The 10,873-nt window shown below is 32.3% G+C and overlaps 1 pseudogene; it reads left to right on the top strand.

Annotated features, from left to right (window-relative positions):
* Positions 1-7,540: 7,540 nt before the first annotated feature.
* The window catches only part of LOC102886979, a 39,666-nt pseudogene continuing 36,333 nt past the window's right edge, over positions 7,541-10,873 (top strand).

Raw genomic sequence — 10,873 nt, forward strand, 5'->3', positions numbered from 1 at the left:
GGTAAAATACATCTTTGAAAGCTCCATAAAGGCAAGAATGGAAATATTATAAAAACTTCACCAGGGAATTAAAAACACATTCCATATTTGTTTTTCAAGTTTAAGAGTAAATGCCTGAGTCTGTTCAGATAGTTATGTTTCAACGAAACTTTATCATGCAATGGTTTCAGATAAAATTGGAAGTCATTATTTTTCCTAATCTCATTTGTAAAGCAAAGAATATGTGATATACAGTATAAAAAAAAAGAATAGCCAAATCTAGAACTAAATTATTAGAGTACAGTTTTCATTATTTGATATCTTAATAAATACAATTCTCTAGACCAGCATGTGTACTAAAGCCCTATGTGATAGTTGTAAAACAGTTCAGGTAATTGGTCTCCTGCAACGATGTCTTAAAACCATTAAAATTAGTACATATTTTTAACTTCATGCAAAACGTCAAAGTTTCAAAATTGGAACAACAAACATTTTCTGCCTATACCATAAAGTCTATGAGAGCAAAAACATTTTTGTATTTGTCACTGACAAAGATGAGTACTCAAAACAGTTCATGATACAAAGCAAATGCTCAAAAAATATTTCTTGAATAAAATGGTAATTATTTTCAGAAGTAAAAAGATAAAAAGAGCATTTTTAGGATTTTTGTGCTTGCCAACCCACTATTTTTTTTGCCCTTTATAAATCCTGACGATTTATTTTAAATGATTTTTATTGTTGGTTCTATTTCATAGTTTCATAGTTCTCCTTAAATTGATGATCTGCTGTTATGGATTGTGTCCCCCGCAAATTCGTATGTTGAAGTCTTAACTCTCAGCATCTCAAAATGTGACCTTATTTAGAAATAGGATCTTCACAGAGGCAATTAAATTAAATTGTCATTAGGATAGACTTTAATCTAACACGGCTGGTGTCCTTATAAAAAGGACCAACATGCACATAGAGAGAACGCCATGTGAAAATAAAAGCCAAGATCAGAGGGAAGTTTTGTACCTGCCAAGGAACACCAAGAATGGTCAGTTAAGCACCAGAAGCTAGGGAAGAAGCATGAAACAAATTCTCCCTCACAACCCTCAGAAGGAACCAACTCTGCTGTCACCTTGATCTTGGACTTCTAGTCTCGGGAACTGAGAACACGAATAGTTTGCTGTATAAGTCATTCAGTTTGTGGTACTTGGTTAGAGAATACCTAGCAAACTCATATACCTACATAAGATTTGTTTGATGGTTATTTCACAGGAAATACAATAATTATTCACATAAATATTATGTGAATGCTATAAATATTATGCTATTTTTATTTAATGAAAAAATATATTTTATTAAAAAACTGCTGCCCTCATCAAAATTAAGCTTATCAATGGGATTTTCTTCCATATTTAATGGTGATATTTTTTCTACCCTAAGTTCTCCAGTTAATTTTTGAGACCTTTAATAAATAAATATACTATTTTGCAGTTTTCAATAAATATAAGCTTATACATCAAATTTACATGTGTAAGAGAAGGTATGTTTCAAGGGCACTTTTAAAATTCTGTTTAGTTCTGGAAGTCTAGCTACGAGATACAAAGCTTGCTCGTGAGTTTAATCTTTTCATTCACCATAGGCTCATTTAGCCAAGTACAGAATAAGAATCTTCTGTAAACTGGCAAAAAGTAATATAAACAAAATAAATGTAATATAAAATAAATATAAAATAACTATAGCTTACATTTATAAAGGATTTAGTGATTAAAAAATATTTTATGCACACACAGACTAAAAGGAAGGGGATGGAAAAAGATATTGCCTTGATGGACCTAGAGAGAAAGACAAATATTGCATAATTTCATGTATATGTGGAATCTAAAGAACAAAATAAACAACAACAACAAAAGTGGGAATAAACTCATAGATACAGAGAATATTTTGAAGTCTAATAGATGGGAGGGATTTGGGGGGGATGGCGAAAAAGGGCAAAGAGATTAAGAGGTACAAATGGATAGTTGCAGAATAGACATGGAGATGTAAACTGTAGCATGGGGAAGATGGTTAATAATGTTGTAATAAATATATAAGGGGGAAGAGGGGTACTAGATTTAGTGGGGTGATTGCTTTGCAAGTTATGTGGATCTCTGATTAATATGCTATACAACTGAAACTGGTATATTATTGTATGCCAACTATAATTGAAAAAAAAATCATTGAATTGTACAATGTAAATACAAACAACTAATTGTCTATTATATTTCAATAAAGCCAGAAAAAAATATTTTATAAGTCCTCTAATCCTCACCACTATGGAGCAGTATTTTAGGCATTAGTTTTGTCAATTGATTAAAATCTGAAGGAACTAGATATTTGTGGTATGGGACAGACTTTTGGAAGAAGTATGGTAAAATACAATGTCCTGTTTCTGTAATTAGTAGTACTGGTAGTAGTAGTAGTAGTAGTAGTAGTAGTATATACTGCATTGTGCAAATGTATTCAATGAAAATAATTATCCTAGTACTTTAAAATCAAACTCCACCTTAAAGTCTTTTAATGGGACTTGGCAGAGATAAGTATCTTCACTTCTAGCTTTGTTTAAATTTTAAACTCTTCAAATTAACTCAATTGGAAAATGTTTGCTTACTTTGCTCAAAGGTCTTACAAGCTCAGCACTATCTTTTAAGTACCCAAACTCTTAACTTTTGCCTTCCTTCCTGTCTCTGGTATGCAATGCTTCAATAATGTTATTTAACCTTTTAAAATGTCTCTTTTTTAACTGCTCATCTTTTTGTATGTGTGCTGGATATCTCACCCATGCTGGGTAAAATTTGCCTACAAATCTGTAACTATGATTACTCACAATTTAAATGTCAAATCTAGGGCATGTAAATACCCTGAGTTAGAATAAGTGAGCTTAAAATGTGATTGTCTGCTTATAAAGAATTAAATTGCAAGTCTTCAGAAATTTTATTTTAAAATTATTTATTATCTTTAAATTATTCTTCCTTGTCATTAATAATTTTGAGAAATATTTGGGAATCCAGTTAAGATGACCTATTATAGTTAGTAGTAAGTATTCATTGTTCAAAAAAATTTCCCTAAATAAATTTTCATTTGTTATTCAAAGATTGAAACTATTGCTCATATTTGCCTTTTAAGTGGTATTATTTAATTCTTAAATACAAAACTACATGTAAACAAGGACAACATAATGTTTTGGGTAATGTTTTATATAAAATAAGCTATCTCTAATAATGAAAATTAGATTTTCTTTCACCACAATTAAAACAAAAATCTAATTCTCCAAAGTAGATTTGAATTGGAATATGTTTTTTGAAGACCTCCTGTAATAAGCGAATGTACTGATGAAAATGGAAAATTCTAGAATGCCCAGACATGGTTCTATGCACTGGTGAAAGAATTTTTTCTCATAAACCAAAAATATATAAATGATATGCAGAGGTCCATGCTTAGTCACTGATGCCAACATAATGTAACAGGCTACACATAGAGCTATTCCAGTGAAAAAGCAGTGTCTGTGGATAACCTTGTGTTGTTGTTGTTGTTGTTGTTGTTGTTTATTAGAACTAGAACTACTACTACTACGACTACGACTACGACTACTACTACTACTGCTGCTGCTGCTGCTGCTGCTACTAAATACCTAAGTTTGCTTTGTGGCTAACATTCTGATAAAAAAATGTTTTCTATAGCTCCGGGGCTTTTTCCATGCGGCCTCACACAGCATTAGTGGACCAACTTGCTACAGTGGGCCAACAACCTCATCACCGCATCTGTGTAACCCTTTAGATTATAGTGTTATCATGTCTTTGTTTTCATCTTACCTGATTCTGCATCATTAAAAACAAACAAAATAAACAAACAAACAAAAACAGAAAGATCTTAGAATTCCCTTCTTTGAGTTTTGCTTTATTTTTTCCTCCCTGAGATTATGAATCCCTCCTATGTACAAGGAACTTCTTTTATATTTAACATTAATAAACATATAAACATATTAGAAGTTAGTATACAACAGAATCAAAAGTAGAAAACAGGATAAAAGAAACAAGTGAAAAAAAAACAGTTTATGTACCACAAGATACAGTTTTTTGTTTTTTGTTTTTTTTTGGTATTGGAAGATGTATTCATATTTCTAAACTTACAAATTGCAAACTCCTAGCACTGTCCTGAATAGATAATTTCTTGCAGTTTTAGTGATTACCATAAATTTATCAAAGTAAATGAAGACATTTTATACCAAAGAATAATGTTTAATTAGGAGTCCTTTGCTCTGGGAATATTCCCAATTCACTGTAAAGGGAATTTCCTACCTTCAAAATGTAATACTGCTTTGATTTTCAGCAAGCTAGTTTCTCTCATATTAATGTTAATGAATGTGAGATCAGTTTTGCACCTGGAAAATCAATAAAAAGCATAAATACATTTGAATAAGAAGACTACAAGAACACTCTGTGCCATATAAAAGGTGTCTAAAGACACTGTCTAAATATCAAAATATGTCAACTGTTAATTTGTTGTCCTGTATAAAGTAGGCATTCATAGTCATGTTGTTCTTGTGAATAATGTTGGTAATTACAATATTATGATCTTTCTTTGAACATTATAGAACCTGTATGCAATATACACTTTACAATAGTAAGAGGCTGACAAAGATCAGATAACTACAAACTAACTCAATAGAAAAACAAAAATTATTACTTTGGGCTAAAACTCACAGCTCACATTTGCTGCTACTGAATTATTTTCTTATATGCGTTTCTTAGCACTTAAAGCCCAGTAGCCACATCTGTTGGCTAACCTCTGCATCTAATTCTTAATAAGAATTCTAACTTAAGTCTGGGTTCAATAAATTTAACTTTTAAATTAAATAACATGAAATTGGATAGTTTATAAAAACAAATGTTTGAATAAATTTTGAATGAGTTAAAAAGTAACACATTGATTATTCTTAGTTTTATTTCGTTTCTTTAATACTGTTTCAATTAACTACAAAAATTAAGATTATAATAGAATTAAGTTACAAGATGATATTAATGAAAAAATTTTATTTTAACATAAGCTGTATTTAGAATACACTAAAATCTTGCAATAAAAGCTATGTGCTTCCAGTTGATAGAAAATAATTTTTAATCTAAATAACGAAGTTTTACTTTAATTTGTTGGTTCACATTTTCTATAATTTTTACAGTTGACCAATTATAAATGAGAGACAACATGTAAGTTAAAATTTCTTACAAATATAGATATTAATATTCGAGACATAAAAATCTTGATAAAATTTTTAAAATTTGACATGAAACCTTTTCATTGAATGATAAAGAAACATGGGAAGGGCTAGCTCATAAGGAAATGCCTGAAGACATTTGACAGATGGCATGAATTCATTTCAGTCAGCTTTAGTAAGCTGTCTGGAACAGCATTAGAATCAGAGACACAGATCTATCAGGAAGAAGGCAGGGAGAGGCACAGACATAATTAGCCCTTAAAATTATTAAAAGATGATCACACAAAATTTACAAAAGTTTGAAATTAGGTCTGGAAAAACCATATCTTCATTAGCATTTTAAACAGAAATCTCATATTCCTTCATGCCCATCCCCATTAAAGAGGACTATTTCTCGGGAAGAAAGCAGACAGTAGGCTGCACAGCTGTGCTGTAATGTAGACAAGGAAGGAAAGAAAGAATGAGATGACCTCTCGAAATTACTTGCTAAACTAAAACTTCAGCTCAACTCTGAAAAAAAAATTTTTTACAGCTTGCATCTTGTTAGCTTAATTGAGTTTCTTCTTTATTCCAGATAAGCAACAGAGCTCCTCTCTCTTTTTTTCTACCAGTTGAGTTTCAGAACCTCCAAGTTTCTGTTTTATTGCTTATTAAATGTTTGTCAAATGAGAAGTTTGCTCAGGCCTGTTAATTGGTATGGCTTCCCATATCCTGTCACATTGACTTGGCCAGAAATGTAGCAAAATAAAGATCTGCTAATTAGTTGTGTGGGTCTGTTACAAGTGATTTCACAGTGCAAATGTGCACAGAAAACATTGCAAATGCTTTTATTTTCTTTTCCTTTTTATCCCTTAAAATCTTGGTCCTAAAACCTGAGCTTAATAGACTCCAGGGGCAAAAAAAGAGTACAGTGATTTTATAAAGTTTTGCCAAAACTGTCAAGTGAGATTTAAATACATATATAATAATATTGAAGAGAATTTATATGATCTAGAAAAGAGAGTAATTTAAGCAGAATTATGAAAAGATATAACCTTTTTAAAACATAGCAGCTATGTAAGGTGAATTCAAAACTAATTGATTACGTAAAAAGAGAGAAGAGGAATAAAAAGCACTCCCAAGACTCCATAAGCAATAACAACAATAATTGGAACAATAAAATGTTAATAATGCATCTAATCCTAGACATTTCTTTGCAAAGACATAGTGAAATAAATCCTAATGCAGCAGAATGGAATATGACAAATGTCCCTCCATTTGATTCTCTCTGTCCTGTGTTTATGACTTCTCTGGGATAGAGTTTCCCAAAATTCTAGCCTCTAGCAGCTAGTGAGACAATCATGGTGGGCAACAATGTGCTGTAGAATCTAACTTTTTCATAAGTAATTTTCTTTTATTTGAAACAGAAGTGTCTTTTTTATTTTCCTTCTAGATTAAACAATGCATGTAATCTGCCATGCCTTTCTAAAACCAGAACCTAGAAAAAAAAGGCAATCAGAACAATCATTACCTGTATACCTGTATGCTTATATGTGAGGCCCTGCCTCCTGAATATTATTATTTAGTATTCTGTTAATCATATTTTACTAATATAAACACTGAAACTCAGAGAAGATAAGTAACTTGTTCAAGTTCACACAATATAGACGTAATATCTGAATCTATGTCAGCCAAACTCCAATGATGAGAGCTCATTTTGTCGAGAATTTACTATAAGCCAACTGGTGTCCTAAGAACTTTACACATATAAACACATTAAAATTATACAACAATTAAATCTGTACAACAATCCAATGAGATACAAACTATTGTCTTCATTTCACAGGTGAGAAAACTGAAATACATAAAGATGGTACCTTGCCCATCACTATACACCAAGTGGGGATAGAGCAAAGATATAAACATAGGCAGTCTGGGTGAAGAAACATGTCCAGGCCATCTTACTTTACAGCCACTCATAATTTTTGCAATCTTGGGACTGTGAATTAAAACTTTAAACTTTTTTGAGATATGAAACACTTATTTTCAAGAACATTTGGTAGTATTATAGGTAGAGCTACTTATGTGGTATCATTTAAGAGGTTCTTGAAAGATCCGTGCAAAATATATGTCAAGTTTTTCATCTTCTTTTATAAAGGTTTCAGAGTATAGTAGAAAAATGTTAGTTTTGGTACTTAATGCTATTCATACAAATTCCACTGGCTCCTACTGTTTAAGCACTATTCTAGGTGCGGCAGATACAGCAGTTATAGACCAGACTTACCTGCATAGAGCTTGCAGCCTAGCGCAGGGACAGAGGCTCATATGAATGTTACGATAAGCGCAATGACGACAAATGCCTCGTCCATAAGACCTTGTCTGGCTGAGGTGTTCAGGAAAGCCTGCCTGAAAGGAGTCTCCCGGTCTGAGATTTCCGTGATGAATAGGAATTAATACGAACAAAGAGCACATGTGTGAAGAGCCTTGAGACTTGAGAAAGCAAGAATACTTAAAGCACTAAAAGAAGGTCAAAGCGGCTGGACTGGCAGACGATAGCAGAAGAGATATGCTAGATGTGGCTGCAGAGATGAGTGGGAGGCTAGCACCTGAGCAACGCATGTTATTTAGTTTACACTGCTATACCGACACTTAAACAGATAGCCTTTGAGAATTTATAATCCATAGAGAATGCATGGGATTCCAGGAAAATGACATCTCAATGAGTCCATGCTGCCCATACCCATGCAACGCCAACTAGCTACCTCTATCTACTGAGCTAAGCTGCCTCTGGGGGAAAAAGGAGGTGGTATAGAGGGCTTAGTGAGACTTCCTGCCTTGCCAGAATCCAGGATGGTGAGAACTCGTAAAAGATTTCCATTTCTTTCCTCTCAGTCTCAGACCCTAAAATGAACCAGGAGACTGAAATTTGAAAATTCTGAGGTAAGGATTAGCGTGAGCTTGGAAGAAAGAGAGGAAGAGGCAGAAAGAAAGAGAGAAAGAGAAAGAGAGGGTGTGTGTGGGAACTTGTGGACCCCAGAGGGTGGGCCTCCATTTGCCTATACTCTGCTGCCTTTGGGAAACTAGAAAAGATGTCTCCTTTGGATAAATGATTAGAAATAAAGCATCTTCTCTGGGCAGACAACTTAGTAAGCAGATATTACCCTTAGTGTATAAAACTAGATATCCCTTCTCCCAGGTGGACACAGTCCAATGCTGGTGTGCAAGTTTGGGGAGTAGAACAAGAGCTAGGTTTTGGCTTGCATTTTTATTCCTTTGCAAAACTAACTATAAGTTGTAATCTTGCCCTACATGGGAAAGCAGCTAAATACCCATGATTATCTTTGGAGTGATCTGGGTACAGGAGAGCTGCAGAGAACTGAAAAGATCAGCAGATTCTACCTGAATCTTAAGGGTTAGAGAGTGACAGCTTTGACAGCTGATGCCCTGACAGAAGAATGAAATAGCTTTCAAGTCTCTAGGCAGCTGGTCTCCAATGACAGATGCTGGTCCTGCCTTTACTTAACCATCTCAGCAGCTAAGCATGAGCCCTACCGGAGTCCATGTTAGGGAAGCAAGCAGCGAGGCAAAACCATAAAAGTTCGCCCCAAATGGAATGTAAATATATAAAGAGACAGTTGACAGCTTGAACAACAACAACAACAACAAAATAGCAAGGGCATTTGCTCAGTTACATTATAAAAAAATAGTTTCTGAAAATTGAAAACATTGTTTTAGAATTAAAATATTCTTTAGGTGAATTGAAGGTCATGGTTGAGACCTGATTTAAGGGCTTGGAAGGATGAGAATCTGAGATTGAACTCATGATGGAAAATATTTTGCAGGCAAAAGCAAAAGAACAAATATATAAATTCACAAAACTGAAAAGTAGATGATGAGAAAAAGAAATACTTAACCAAATAAACCAAGATTAAATAGAAACACTAAACATGAAGAAAATTTTACGATGATAAAATACTCAATTTACATAGAATATAAACACGATAACAAGTAAACAACAGCATTGAAATATCTGCCTAACATATTAATACAAAAACCACCATAAATGCAATTAGAATATAATAAATATAAAATAATAGAAACATTTTAGTAACTATTCCAAAATTCAACAGAACTAGCAACCAAAAATAAGCAAAGACATAGTGGAATTCAATAAATAAGATCACCAAATTTGATTTAATAAATCTATTAAAGAAAAAAACATATATTTGCTCTGTCATAAAAATCTACCAAGTTAAAAAATAAAGATTATTACCTTGCACAAACAGCTACTAAAAGTTTAAAAAGTAAAGCCATGGTTCATGATTATTTTCCAAAAATTTAGAAATAAAAAATACATTTAATCTTAAAACATCTTGACTCTGAAAATTAAGAAACATAATCCTAAATATGCCTTGTGTCAAAGAATAAAAAACTAAAATTACACATTCTCTAAAAAAATAAAAGAGAAAATATAATTTTACAGAATATATCAAACTTACAGAATATAACAATACCTGTCTACATTAATGAAATATTAAAAATAAAGAAAATAAATGCTCATGTTAACATTTTTATAAAAGTATAAATAAAAAGAAATCAAAGAACATTAGATGAAAGAAATGATAAAAAACTAAAATGAATAAAATACAAAAATAAAAGAAAGGATAAAAATAACAAGGCTGATTCTTTGGTTCTATTTTAATATCTATTTTATTTTATATATATTCATTGCTTTTATTTCATTTATCTTTTATATTTTATTCTAAATTATTATCCCAATAAAATAGATAAATAGTAAAGCAAATAAACTAAGAGAGCAAAGCATTCAAAATTAGAAATGGCAAGAGATGTGCCAACAATACATGATACATTGAAAGAGACTAACATTACATCATTCCCTGATAATAATTTGCCCAGGGCTGGATTGTGAACCTCTATAATCATGCTAACCTTTCTCCATTGACTTCCCAGACAGAAGCCTGCCTGATCTGAGCACGTGGAGTATGAATACCAGTTAAGAGACTTGAGGTCAGGGAGTAGCCCTACATTTTAGATTTACACTGAATTCTTCCAAGCTTGGAAATCATTTTAACAAACTAAAAACTGGGTAACTGTACATGGTCTTAAATTTAATTTTGAGAATAAGTACTTTATCTTTCTAATACCTTGCGATATGGCAAGCGCCCTGCTTTTTAAAAAGTTGTTACTAATACCTTAATCTGTAGAAAATGTATGAGTTTTTCAAGATGATTTCACAAATATTACCTCATTTCATCTTGACAACAGCCCTGTGAGCCAGGCAACAGCCTTGGAACCCTAATTCCTATTTGACACAGGGAGAAAACAGAGACACAGTAGAAATAAATCTGGAGATTTTTTTCCACATATCACACTTTGCCTTGCTTCTTTTTTCTCCTTACTTCGATTATCATGTTAAATAACTATTGCCATTCTTGTTGTTAACCACTCAGGATATTTCTGCTACTTACAGTATGACCAATAAATAATTAGGCTATATATATTTGGCATGTGCCTTATATAGGTTATTTTGCTCTGTAAATGATTTACAAGTTCTTCTCAAATTCTCATTTTTATAACAATGATCAATTTAATTCTCACTTGTGCCTTCAAATGAAATCACAACCTCCATTTTAACTTCATCTCTCCTTGTTTCACCTT

This window comes from Pteropus alecto, unplaced genomic scaffold, assembly GCF_000325575.1.
Source record: "Pteropus alecto unplaced genomic scaffold, ASM32557v1 scaffold81, whole genome shotgun sequence".
Classification (NCBI taxonomy): domain Eukaryota; kingdom Metazoa; phylum Chordata; class Mammalia; order Chiroptera; family Pteropodidae; genus Pteropus; species Pteropus alecto.